Raw genomic sequence first — 14488 nt, 5'->3', positions numbered from 1 at the left:
AGCAAATCAGGATTTGGAGCCTTATTTCCTGAAATTTGGACATCTTGCCTTGGCCTAGCTAACAGCAACGTGATCTGTTTGTTTTGCAACACCGATGCTTTATTTCCACAATTCTAAAGAAGTTCTGCTGTGTGGTGGAGTTGCTAATGCTAACAATTAGCTTCTACTAGCCAAAGTGTTCTCTGCGGTTTTCCATACGTTAAACCAACAACAGCCTTTCTCGTTGTTAGTCAAGGTTAGTGAGTCAATAAATGTTAAGTGTCAGTGTGATGTTGATCTGTGAGGTTTTTCAAATCCTAGAGTTTCACTGTCGATTTTCTATCAGAAGCCAAACCTGAAGAGGGGTGTAGGAGACTATCTTCATGTTCAGCCTGCATGAAAAACTCAGAATGACCGATCATTTTCAAAATAAAAAGTTAAAAATGATTTTTCAGTGAAGGACCTCTATAATGTATTGTTATTTTGCTCATGCCTTACTCATGTTTGTACTATGTCTTACCTATGTAAGGTGTGTATACTATCTATGGGACAACAGCTGGACACTACTCTTGCTAACTCCGGTATATTTACATATTATGCATGTTCGTCAATATAATTAATCCCATTCAATTTAACCCATCAATCTACTCAAATCAAAATTCATTTTGTAATTTAGAAATTAGCGTTTGTGTGTGTGTGTGTGTGTGTGTGTGTGTGTGTGTGTGTGTGTGTGTGTGTGTGTGTGTGTGTGTGCGCGTGCGTGTGTGTGTGTGCGTGCGTGTGTGTGTGTGTGTGTGTGTGCGTGCGCGTGTGTGTGTGTGTAAAATTCTGACTTTTTAAAGGGACACTGTTTAGACAAATCACTGTGCTTCGCCTACTGTTGGTGGCTACTGTGGTGTTGGTAAAACGTCTGGTGCATTCATATTAAAAGAAGCTGTGTGAGTAATTGTGAGGGGAGTGCATCTTAAACGAGGAGCCAATTTCCACCAAATGATCTCTGCTTCACAGACACAATGGTTAAGACCTCCATCCATCTTTACAGGAAACCACAAAAAGCTACCCAAAGGCTTAGTTTTAGTTTCAGGCATGACGACAAATCTAAACACAATGAATACAGTTTTTGCCTCATTCCTTTTAATTGGCAGCAGCAAGTTTTTGCCTTTTTTTCTTCCTTTTTGGTTCAAATCTAATAAATGCAACAAGCTTCTGATCCCTGCTTTTCAGCCTATGACTGTTTATCTATTTCAACTACATCCAAGGGAACAAAAGGCCCACAGAATGGCCACTGACAGCCATGTCGAATATCTCTTTCTGCCAAATCTGACTGTTTTCTCTCACTGCTGTCACTTGATGTCTTTATGTGAGGCTGAGTTCAGCGCCATGAAAAGGGTGGGATGTGAGCTGAGTGGGTGACCCCACAGGAGGGGAGTATTAAAAGTAAAATAGAGAGCGAGAGTGAGGGATGGATGAACCGGAGGGCGGGAGAAAAGTAGAAAGGGGAGAGGGGGCACCCCTGCCGGGTCCCAGGCATCTCGGCTGGCAGTCCCATCTTGGCTTCAGACGTCTTTTGTCAGGGAGGGGAAAAGAGGGTCTCTTCTTCACTTTGGCATGGGACAATAGATGTTTTGTCAGTCTGGGAAGGGGTGTCACTGGGGGAGTATAGAGGGATGCTAAAAGAGGAATACAGCCAAAGACCCATCTTCACAAGGGGTGGGGTGACCGCAGTGGGCAGCCAATTGGGGCTGGACAGATGTTGAAATGAGGATGATTTATTAGCCATAGAGTCCTTGGTGGCACTTGGCCTCCATCCCAGATTTGAGAGTGAGAGGGAGAGTGACTGAAAGACATGGAGATGAAGAGGAGGAGGGCAGTCATGTATTTGAGACATCTTAATACCTTCTTTGGGCACGGAGCGCTTCTTGCGCTCAAACCATCATGGTATTATTGCTCGATTCTCTCAAAGAAAAATAGCTTGGTTGGAAGTCATCTGCATCTCTGAGCTGGATGTTGTCACACAGATTTACCCTCTCCTCTATGGCAAGCCAAATGAGCATTTATTCTGATATCAGGATATCAGCCAGAATTGTCATGAACATGTAAGCCATTTCTGTCCACTAGTTAACTAGTTAGACATGTTTGTGTCAACTAGTTAAATATCGAGGGTGAAAATGTGCCCACTAGTTAACTAGTGACAGCAGAAATGCGCACTAGTTAACTAGTGAACACATTTAGGCTTCAGTAGTTAACTAGTTGACACAAAAACTGCTCACTAGTTAACTAGTAAAAGCAGAAATGCATAGCAGTCAGCTACTTGAAGGTATTTGTCTCACTAGTTAACTAGTGAGGGTCAAAATGTGCACACTAGTTAACTTGTGGTAGACATAAATGCGCACTAGTTAACTAGTGAACATATTTTGGCTTCACTAGTTAACTAGTTGACACATAAATGGCTCACTAGTTAACTAGTAAAGACCAAAATGCATACCAGTCAGCTAGTTGAAGGTTTTTGTGTCTCACTAGTTAACTAGTGATGGCCAAAATGTGCACACTAGTTAACTTGTGGTAGACATAATGTGCACTAGTTAACTAGTGAACACATTTTGGCTTCACTAGTTAACTAGTTGTCACATAAATGGCTCACTAGTTAACTAGTAAAGGCCAAAGTGCATACCAGTCAGCTAGTTGAAGGTTTTTTGTGTCTCACTAGTTAACTATTGATGGCCAAAATGTGCACACTAGTTAACTAGTGAAGGCTTAACTCCTAACTAGTTAACTAGTTGGAGTAGGTCAGTGCCACTAGTTAACTAGTGAACCATTAATGGCTCACTAGCTAGCTAGTTGATGGCAGCAGGCTCACTAGTTACCTAGTTGATGCATCCATTGTCCAAACTAGTTAACTAGTGAGGACATAAATGTATACTAGTAAACTAGTTCAAGTCTACATTCACACTAGCTAGCTAGTTGCGCAGAATTCTAATTAGGAGGCGGAGAATTTCTCAAATTAAGACTCTCTATTGGCTCCCTGTGTCAAAATAAAATATGACAACCAATCACAGTGCGGAATTTCGTAAAATCCCACCCCAAACATTTGCATGCGGCACACAAGTTAACATGCTGGCCAGAGGAACCTCAGCTAGTGAACTAGTAGTGGCTTCAGTGTGACACTTACATGTAAACTTGTGAAGGCAGAACTGCTCACTAGTTAACTAGAGAGGGTACAAATGTCCACTAGTTAACTAGTGAGGTGCAAAATAAGTGTCACTAGTTCACTAGTGGGCCCCAAATCGCCCACAAGTTAACTAGTAAGGTGCGGATATGCTCACTAGTTAACTAGTGAGGTGCAGATTTGCTCACTAGTTAACTAGTGCGCCCTAAAGCGCCCACTAGTTAACTAGTAAGGTGCAAAAAAGCATCACTAGTTAACTTGTAAAGTGCAGATATGCTCACTAGTTAACTAGTGGGCCCCAAAATGTCAACAAGTTAACTAGTAGGGTGCGGATTTGCTCACTAGTTAACTAGTGAGGCACAGATATGCTCACTAGTTAACTAGTGATGTGCGGATTTGCTCACTAGTTAACTAGTGAGGTGCAGATTTGCTCACTAGTTAACTAGTGTGCCCTAAAGCACCCACTAGTTAACTAGTAAGGTGCAAAAAAGCATCACTAGTTAACTTGTAAAGTGCAGATATGCTCACTAGTTAACTAGTGGGCCCCAAAACGCCAACTAGTTAACTAGTAGGGTGCGGATTTGCTCACTAGTTAACTAGTGAGGCACAGATATGCTCACTAGTTAACTAGTGAAGTGCGGATTTGCTTACTAGCTAACTAGTGAGGCGCGGATTTGCTCACTAGTTAACTAGTGAAGTGCGGATTTGCTCACTAGTTAACTAGTGAGGTGCGGATTTGCTCACTAGTTAACTAGTGAGGTGCGGATTTGCTCACTAGTTAACTAGTGAGGTGCGGATTTGCTCACTAGTTAACTAGTGAGGTGCAGATATGCTCACTAGTTAACTAGTGAGGTGCAGATATGCTCACTAGTTAACTAGTGCGCACAAGACGCACACTAGTTGCTGTTTTTGGAGCAATCTAGTTTACTTGTTATGTAAAAATGTGTTCTTACTAGTTAACTAGTGACAAATTTACCTTCACTAGTTAACTAGTTGACATATTTGGCCTTTCTAGTTCACTTGTAATGGGACAGGAAGCACTCACTAGTTAACTAGTGAGCATATCTGCATTATAATTTTTTCTCACTAGCTTATAGAGGGCAAACTGAGCCTTACATGTTAAGTAGTGAACACAAAACACTGTCACTAGTTAACTAGCTGCAGAAAAATGCCCCTAAAACTAGTAAATTTGTGGAATTTGAATAAATACACACTTGGCTGGCATTCTGTGTAACATGTTAACTAGTTCGACCGCTGTACTGCTCACTAGTTAGCTAGTGAGCAAATCCGGCTTTTACATGCAAATGAAGAAATGCAGAACAGCTATGTGATTGGTCCATGTAGGACTGAGAAACAGAGAAAGTATGGCGGACTCTGTTCAGGCTGTTCTAAGAGAAAATTTGATAAACTAAGATCGTTTGAGCACATAAATATGTTTTGACGATATTTGTAGCGAGAAAGTTGTGGTGTATTGCTGTAATCTTTGTTCAGTTAACGTGTGCAGTCTTTAGTTTTCAGTTATTAGTCTGAAAAAGCCTGGAGGCGGAAGGCAGCGGCAGACAGCATGTCTGTTTCTGTTGACAGGAAAGTGCAGAAACTCCGCAGAAATCTCCGTCAGATATATTGTTTCACATTTGTACGGAAGCGAAAAGTTTATAATAATAAAAAAGGCTCTATTTTACATACGTTGCTGTAAAGACTGCCAGCACTCATAGTGTTTTAAGCGTATGAATTTGCGGGGAGATTAGCACCCAGTGCTGGTGGTCTAGTGGCTAACTCATTCGCCTACAATGGTGAAGGTCGCGGGTTCGATACTGGATCATACACTTTAGTTTTGTACGTTATTTCACTTCTTTTCTTTTGCATAATTTTTGTATTTATGTCAACAAGAAACAAAATACGTAACGGATTAGTGGGCAGAGTTACACACACACACACACACACACACACACACACACACACACACACACACACACACACACACACACAACATGTAAACAAGTATTTTATGAGTATTAATCTGATTATTGCCGACAGTCGATATTTAAGCATGTGTGTCCCCCTTCCTCAATCCATCCTCGCAAAATAAAATCATCGGCACAGCACAGCAGGCTTTCTCTTGATCCAGAACTAGCACTTCGAAATTGATCATGTCCGCGGCCATCTGCGGCACAATCAGCTGCTCGCATCGCGGGAAACATTGAAAACAGCTTCATGAACTGAGACACAACAGGGTTAACATCGACAAAAAAATCCACAAATAAATCTAAATAATTAATGCCATTTCCGTCTTTTTCGTTGAAATATACAAATAGCAGATCATAAATCTAGAGCAGAAAAAGCTGCTGCAGGAAGCAGGGTCTGTAGTTATTCATGCACCAATTCATCAATGTGATTATTGATCAAGATCAGGTAAACTGATATTAATGTTGCAACATTTCATTTGATCATCTGAATGATACCACACAACTGAATGACCTGTTGAGTCTCTGCATATTCAGGTATTTACTACGGAAAACAAACAACAGCAGGCAGCAGCAGGACTCCCCATGTTATTTCTCGGGTCGCTGGCCCGCGGTCGTCGGGGCCGCTGCGGTCAGCTCTTAGCCGGGAAGCCCTCGTTCGGCTGCGTGGGCTGCTTCACCGTGGACCAGCTCCCAGCAGCCGCTGGTCGGGAGAAACGCTCTGGCTGCAGCTCCGATCAGACCCTACCAACACCTCGCCACAGACAGCACCGCATTAAAAGCCCACAATTACGACCCGCTCCCCAAAGTTACAGTTCTCAAGCACTGATGAACACATACATAACCCACAACAGCTATGAAATGTGTGTTATTTACGGCAAAAAGGAGATATTTTTCAAGCCGACGTGCCAATGTTAACCGCAGTTGGCTTGGAAATGTGCTGATTTTATTATTTTTGTCAATTAAAATCCCCCTTGTTTGCTCTTACGTTTTACGAAAACGCAATATTAATTAAAGCACGCTTTAGTGATCAGCATGTAAAGCAAAGAAGAAATGTGAACATTTCAACCCATTTCGAACCAACCAGTAATATGATTTCTTAATACGGTGCAGCGGCAGCTTTTAAAAACCAAAATATAGTTTTTACTCTCCAAAAAAAGGAGAAGACAGTCACGGTGCAGCAACCCATTTTAGTCCATTAATCTCCACAATAAATATCCAGACAGAGAATTTCTACGGCCTCGCTGTAAACTCCAATGTCACCCAGGACCAGTCTTAAAGAGACAACGCGCTTAAAGGGAAAGTGTGTAGATTTCTGGCAATAGGGGGTAGTAAATACCAAAGTCACTGCAAACAAGCTGTATTTTTTGTTCAAGTGAGGACCTTACTAACTAATGCTCATAAAGCCAACAAAACTCTCTGGACTCTAGCTGTAACTCTCAAATTAGGATATGAGATTAATGACTCAGGTTCACGCTCCAATACATTAATTGTTTGAGATGTTGAGTGCCATCCGCCAAATAACACACGAGAAAAGGAAGAAGAAGAGTGTTGTTGCACAGTTTTCAAAGGAGTCAAAAACCACCAGCAAAACCATAAATACAGCTAAATAAACATAAAATCCAACATGGCGTCCTCCAGAGAGTCGGACCCTCGCCTGTGTATTTTATTACTATGAAGGGTACATGAACTGATTAGGAACACAATGTCATAGGGTCAAAGGTCAAGGTTGTGTGAGGTCATATATATATCAAAAATTGCCTGAACGGGTTGAATGATTTTGACCAAATCAGAGGTGATAGCTCCCTATCAAAGGTAGATAAACTGATCAGGTCACAACCTCATAGGGTCAAAGGTAAAGGTCGTGTGAGGCCGTATATATGAAAAATTGGTTTTTGTGTGCAATATCTTCTGAACAGGTTGAAATACTTTGACCAAATCGCAGGTGAGAACTCCCTATCTAAGGTAAATAAACTCATGAGGTACAAAACCTCATAGGGTCAAAGGTCAAGGTTGTGTGAGGCCGTATATATGAAAATTTGGCTTTTGTGTGCAATATCTCCTGAACGGGTTGAAGGATTTTGACAAAATCAGAGGTCATAACTCCCTATCAAAGGTAAATAAACTCATCACATACACAAGTTCATAGGGTCAGAGGTCAGTGTCATGAGAGGTAATATATATGACCAGTCAGGCATATCCCGCGACGCTCTGCATCGATTTCCAGGGCTTTCTTGTTTCTACAGAGTTTATGTAGGGTGCTGCTGGTTTGGGGTGTTATGTCAGCAGGCAGAGTTTAGGAGTCTGACAGCTGTGGGGAAGAAACTGTTTCGGGACCTGGTAGTCTTAGTCCATAGGCTCCTGTAGCGCTTCCCAGAGGGCAGGAGGGTGAAGAGTCCATTCGATGGGTGACTGGAGTCTGATGGTTTTCCCTGCCCTTTTCAGACACCAAGAAAAAAGGAGAGTAACTTTATTTTGTTTGTGTGATTTTATTTTGTTGTGTGACTACTGGTTGCAGTTCCCTGTTCAATTGATTGCTGTTCCCTGTTAAATTAAAAAAAGAAAAAAGTCTAAAGTTTTGTTTTGACTGGAGAGAACTAAAAAAGGTTACACTGTCTTCTGGTACTAGCTCAAAATAACAAGTGGTGCTCGCTGCAGAACCACAAAGGCGGAGCTGCACCAGAAGGTGGAGCTGCACCAGAGTCAGCCCCGCCCATTCCAGAATCAGCCCCCCCCATTCCATTAGAGTCAGTCTAATTCCTTCCAGTTGTCAGACTTGATAGCATTCTGGAACCAAAGAGGGTGTTGTAGCTAAAAAATGCGAGATTGAGGACGGAGTTGAGAAGTTAATTGAACAGTTTTTGTAAAGGTTCCATATAATTAAAAATCTAACTTTTGGAACTTTTAATCATGTTATATTGTCATTTCCTCATAAGAAACACGCCAAAGCCATTTTTAGCCTCATTCATGCATTTTCCTCCCATCTCAGCTTCAATTTGGTCTCCTCCCCCGAAGCGGGTCTGGTCTTGGTTCTCAAATCTGGATATTCTGTGAATTTTCTGACAAATTATTTCTGAAATGACTTCTACTGAGACACCGCCAATAAACCATACATCCCATCTCAGAGACACACTGGGCAGCACAATTACATGTAACGCCACTTGATTTATAACAGATGTGGTGGTGTAGTGGTTATGGAGTCAGGTTGACATGCTGTTTCGCCTCCCAGTAGTGTAAGTTTTAGGTAGTTTACAACCTCTTTTCTTCATTTCTAGCTACACTTGCCAGTACTATGTTTACAACAATTTACTGGTATACCGTTTAACATATAATGTGTTTATTTATTTATTTATTCGTTTATTTAGCCAGTGTGAGTCCATTTGTGAGCAGAGTTTCAACTAAAATGCTGTTTAGGAACGACCAAATTCAAAGAACTTTTAGCGACATAAATATTTTGCTGAAAAGAAACATTACAACTAAAATATAAACAAATTGAATGTGGCTAAATAGACTGCTGATGACCCCACCGAGAATCGAACCAGCATCAGCTGAGGGGAAAGCAAAAACCAACTCAGACGATTTTACCACTAGACTACCAGAGACCGTTCAATAGACTGAAGTGCTGTTGTACACCACTATTATTAGACCAGCTGTAGGCAGATATTCGCTAAAAGAAACCTTTTCATGTCGAGATATATTCAGTCTTTGTCATGTAGCAAGTTATATTTATCTTGTTTAATTGGAGTATAGAACATAGCATTAACGACTGTAAACTAGTAACAGCCGTAATTCATGTGGGTCAGGTCAGTTTGCGATAAAGTTGAAAACAAAAACGGAAGTCAGTGGGCTAGGCTGAGTTTGCGTGAATGGGCGGGGTGCAGCTCCGCCTTTGTGGTTTTGCAGCCAGCACCCTCTCCAAAATAACCACAGTTTTTTCCCTCAGTGTCATTTGATCTATTTCTTGGGAAGATGGATGGATGGATGGATGGAGATATATATATATCTGTATATATATATATATATATATATATATATATATATATATATATATATATATATATATATATATATATATATCAATAATTATTTTTAATATAGCCTTTTTCAATACCAAACTTTCAATACCAAACAAAAATGAACTACAATAAAATTACTGGCACACTAAATTCCAATTCTCCTCAATGGGACTTGAACTCGCCAATTGATCTCCCTTACACGACACCAAACGAGGTGCTTTACTTGATTTGGGAGGGGGGAATAAAAGCAGTAAAACAATAAAACTTTGAACATTACAACACAAAGAGAAAATAAATAATGTTACAGCAATTGCGGAATGCCATCTGCGGGATTCGAACCCGCCGCAACGACCAACCAGTAGGTGTCAAACCATGACTAATGAGTGCAAGCCTTGGCGCTCAGGGACACCCATCAGATTGTGAGGCCACAGCACATACGTTTTAGACTGGGTGGGATTCTTATACCCAACAGGAGTCTTCTGCCCGCCTTCTCATTAGAATATGCATAATTTGTGTTTCAGGCACTAGTTAACTAGTGAGCTGCTGCACTGCCACACATGTAAACTGGTGAAATTTCAATTGTTCCACTAGTTAACTAGTGGACAAAAATGGTCAGCTTGTATGTGTTTTTAGATGCAACTAGTTAACTAGTGAGCAAATCTGCACCTCACTAGTTAACTAGTGAGGTGCAGATATGCTCACTAGTTAACTAGTGAGGTACTAGTGAGGTGCAGATATGCTCACTAGTTAACTAGTGAGCATATCTGCACCTCACTAGTTAACTAGTGAGCAAATCCGCACCTCACTAGTTAACTAGTGAGCAAATCCGCACCTCACTAGTTAACTAGTGAGCAAATCTGCACCTCACTAGTTAACTAGTGAGCAAATCCGCACCTCACTAGTTAACTAGTGAGCAAATCCGCACCTCACTAGTTAACTAGTGAGCATATCCGCGCCTCACTAGTTAACTAGTAAGCAAATCCGCACGTCACTAGTTAACTAGTGAGCATATCTGCGCCTCACTAGTTAACTAGTGAGCAAATCCGCACCCTACTAGTTAACTAGTTGGCGTTTTGGGGCCCACTAGTTAACTAGTGAGCATATCTGCACCTTACTAGTTAACTAGTGATGCTTTTTTGCACCTTACTAGTTAACTAGTGGGCGCTTAAGGGTGCACTAGTTAACTAGTGAGCAAATCTGCACCTCACTAGTTAACTAGTGAGCATATCCACACCTTACTAGTTAACTTGTGGGCGTTTTGGGGCCCACTAGTGAACTAGTGACACTTATTTTGCACCTCACTAGTTAACTAGTGGACATTTGTACCCTCTCTAGTTAACTAGTGAGCAGTTCCGCCTTCACAAGTTTACATGTAAGTGTCACACTGAAGCCACTACTAGTTTACTAGCTGAGGTTCCTCTGGCCAGCATGTTAACTTGTGTGCTGCATGCAAATGTTTGGGGTGGGATTTTGCAAAATTCCGCACTGTGATTGGTTGTCATATTTTATTTTAACATAGTGAGCCAATAGAAAGCCTCAATTTGAGAAATTCTCTGCCTCCTAATTAGAATTCTGTGCAACTAGCTAGCTAGTGTGAATGTAGGCTTGAACTAGTTTACTAGTATACATTTATGTCCTCACTAGTTAACTAGTTTGGACAATGGATGCATCAACTAGGTAACTAGTGAGCCTGCTACAATCAACTAGCTAGCTAGTGAGTCATTAATGGTTCACTAGTTAACTAGTGGCACTGCCCTACTCCAACTACTTAACTAGTTAGGAGTTTTGCCTTCACTAGTGAACATGTGGACAGTTTGAACTGTCACTAGTTAACTAGTGAGACACAAAAACCTTCAACTAGCTGACTGGTATGCATTTTAGCCCTTACTAGTTAACTAGTGAGCCATTTTTGTGTCACCTAGTTAACTAGGAAGCCAAAATGTGTTCACTAGTCAACTAGTGGGCATTTCTTCTGTCACTAGTTAACTGGTGTGCACATTTTGGCCATCACTAGTTAACTAGTGAGACACAAAAACCTTCAACTAGCTGACTGGTATGCATTTTGGCCTTTACTAGTTAACTAGTGAGCCATTTTGTGTCACCTAGTTAACTAGTGAAGCCAAAATGTGTTCACTAGTTAACTAGTGAACATTTCCGTCTCCCACTAGTTAACTGGTGGGCTCATTTTGACCCTGACTAGTTAACTAGTGAGACACAAATACCTTCAACTAGCTGACTGGTATGCATTTTGGCCTTTACTAGTTAACTAATGAGCCATTTTTGTGTCAACTAGTTAACTAGTGAAGGTCAAAATGTGTTCACTAGTTAACTAGCGTGTACAGTTTGACCCTCACTAGTTAACTAGTTGACCTGTTGACAAGATATCAGAATTAATGCTCAAGCGGCTGGCCAAATTGGGCAAAGTTAACAAGTGGGATTTTTACATTCAGTAGTAAGCTAGTACGAGTTTTTGTACCTTACTAGTTGACTAGTAAAAACTAAATGTGTTTTAACTAGTTAACTAGTGGACATTGATCTGTCCACTAGTTAACTAGTGAACACACTGAGCAATACTAGTTAACTAGTAAGATATGAAACATTTTAACTAGTTAACTAGAGAGAATTTAGGCCTTACTAGTTAACTAGTTGACATTTAGGCTGTCACTATTTAACTAGTTGACACAAACATGGCTAACTAGTTAACTAGTGGACAGAAATGGCTTACATGTTCATGACAATTCTGGCTGATATCCTGATATCAGAATAAATGCTCATTTGGCTTGCCATACTCCTCCTTCCTCAACCCCCTACTGCCACACACAAACACTCAGTATACTGTGTGTTCTGCCCTCACTCCACCACCATCATGCCTCCCGTGCTTATTTCAAACAACAAATTACCAAATTAACATTCTCAACAGCCCTCACTCTCTCTTCACTGTTCTGGGCAGAGACATCCGAACGCTTGCCAGAAAACAAGTGCATGCTTTGCTTTTGCATGGGGTGGGGTTGGGGGGGGGGGGGGGGGGGGTCTATATGTATTGCTAATTTTGCAACCTCTTTGAAAATATGGTATTGTAGGTGTGTTCCTGTGCAGGCAGCAGCAGATTTGTGCACTCTGAGTTAGAATGAGAACCATTTTTCACATGGTTTGTGTATTGCCCTGTTGTGCTACCCACGAGGGGTACGCGCACTTGTGTGTAAGTATGGCAGGGGTAAAGCTACAGTTAGGAAGTGATTTGATTTGCTGTGATTGAGTAGCTCAACAATAATTCAAAGATGCGTATGTGTGTGTATGAGTGTGTCAGGGGCCTCTGTACCTGAACTGAGAAAACATACAATACGATTCCTCATTGCAAAACTGTCTTCAAAGGGAACATATTATAATTGTCCTAAGTTATAATAGCTTTAAGTTTGATTCAAATCATGTTTATGAAGTCATTTGCGCTAAATCCCTCCCACACAAAGTAATCTCAGCAGTTTTACTCTGGAAAAGTTTAGTACCTTTCAGAACGAGCCATTTCAGGGATCTGTCACTTTAAGAAAACACACGGGGCGACGGTGGCACAGGAGTTAAGTGCTCGCCCCGTAATCGGAAGGTTGCAGGTTCGAGCCCCGCTCATCCTGTCGCTGTCGTTGTGTCCTTGGGCAAGACACTTAACCCACTTTGCCTGCTGGTGGTGGTCAGAGGGACCGGTGGCGCCAGTGCTCGGCAGCCTCGCCTCTGTCAGTGCGCCCCAGGGCAGCTGTGGCTACATCGTAGCTCATCCCCACCAGTGTGTGAATGTGTGTGTGAATGGGTGAATGACTGATTGTGTTGTAAAGCACCTTGAGGGGTTCTAGGTCTCTAGGAGGTGCCATATCAAATACAGGCCATTTACCATTTACACTGAAACTGGCAACACCCACCCCTCCACCGCTCATACTGCTGTAAGCTGAGAAGCTCCGATATCAAGGAGGGGCTCAAAGTAGAGTCGCTGCTCCGCCAGCAGTGTCTCTCTTTTGCGCGTGAGAGGTGGTTCTATGCTAATTTCTCTGATAGTGACATCACAAATGGGGACTTTTTGAAATGACTTGTTTTGTGCATGCAATTTCTAAAACCAAACACTGGCAGGAAATGGATGGGTAGATTTTTTTTATGTGTGGAGTGTTTCTAGAGGCAGTAGAGTGCAGCACAAAAAGGTGCAAAAGGAGAGTTTTGCATCATACAGTATGTCCCTTTTCCCACACTCACTGGGAACCCCTCATGTATCGACAATACAAATTCAGCAACCCAACTTCTGTCCCGTTATCTTTTGAGTTAATTTCTAAAGTTGTCTTTTTTCCATTTTCTCATCCTTGCAACATTTAATCTCACCGCTTATTTGTCAATCTATTTCTTCCCCAGCTCTATGCTGACATATTGTTGGAGGGTTACCAAGAACTTGTGGAAAGTTTGGACAGCTTTCATCAGTTGTACCTAGAGGGAAGATTGATTGGCAAAGTAATTTACTGTTCAGTGTCTGTTCTGGACTTCTTGTTCTCTACCTCTTTCTGTGCCCTTTTCAAAATCTGTCTATCCATCCATTTTCTGCATTTGAACAAATCTATACTTGCTGCCTGGAGGTAAATAGTCTTGGTGGGAGTGACAGTCCGTGTTTCTGTTTGTATGCATGGGATTATGACAGTGTCTGCAGGAACAGGTGGCAGGTTGAAGTCAGAATAACCCCTGACAGAGAAGGAAAGAATGGTTAGACCGCTGCTTGCTGCAGTTGTAGATGTATCATAATGTAGGCCAGAGTTTCATACAAACAGAGCTGCAGTTGGACTGGGTAAAATGAACTGAAGTAGAGCTGGTTGCATTATGCCGACCGTCTTCTGTTCACTCATGTTTACCAATGTGGTCATGGACCACTCAAAAAAGCCCAATGGAGCCAGGTCAGGTTTGTGAAAACTAAAATCTAATTTACTCATATTTCAATACATTTGCATTGTTCTCTAGTAGGAATAAGCCATGTAAGTCATTCTCTGGGGGAAAAAATGCTCCGGTGCGCCTATTTCAGAATGTAGATGTCAGCCGGAGGAGGTAGTAAGTTTACATGGCAGGATTTGGAGCCTTATTTCCTGATGTTTAGATATCTCACTTTGGATTGGATAACAACAACGCAGATCTTCCACCAACTCCATTTGCTTTGCAGCAATGCCTTATGTCCACAAATAACACACGCCTGGAGAAGGTGTCTGCTGTTTCCTGGACTTGAAACCAAAAACAACCTTTCCCGTTGTGAGCCAAGATGGGTGAGTCCATGAATGTTAAGTGACCGCTTGATGTAGATCTGTCAGGCTTTTTTGAACCAAGCGTTTTTTCATCTAGTTTCTCTCAGA

At 41.6% G+C, this 14488-nt stretch overlaps 1 protein-coding gene across 8 annotated transcripts in view; it reads right to left on the bottom strand.

The window, feature by feature from the left end:
- The window catches only part of prdm16 (PR domain containing 16), a 208045-nt gene that overhangs the window by 102833 nt on the left and 90724 nt on the right, over positions 1-14488 (bottom strand). The window lies entirely within an intron of this gene.

The sequence above is a fragment of the Nothobranchius furzeri genome, chromosome 15 (genome assembly GCF_043380555.1).
Source record: "Nothobranchius furzeri strain GRZ-AD chromosome 15, NfurGRZ-RIMD1, whole genome shotgun sequence".
Taxonomy (NCBI): domain Eukaryota; kingdom Metazoa; phylum Chordata; class Actinopteri; order Cyprinodontiformes; family Nothobranchiidae; genus Nothobranchius; species Nothobranchius furzeri.
This window is presented reverse-complemented; position numbering and strand designations above follow the sequence as displayed.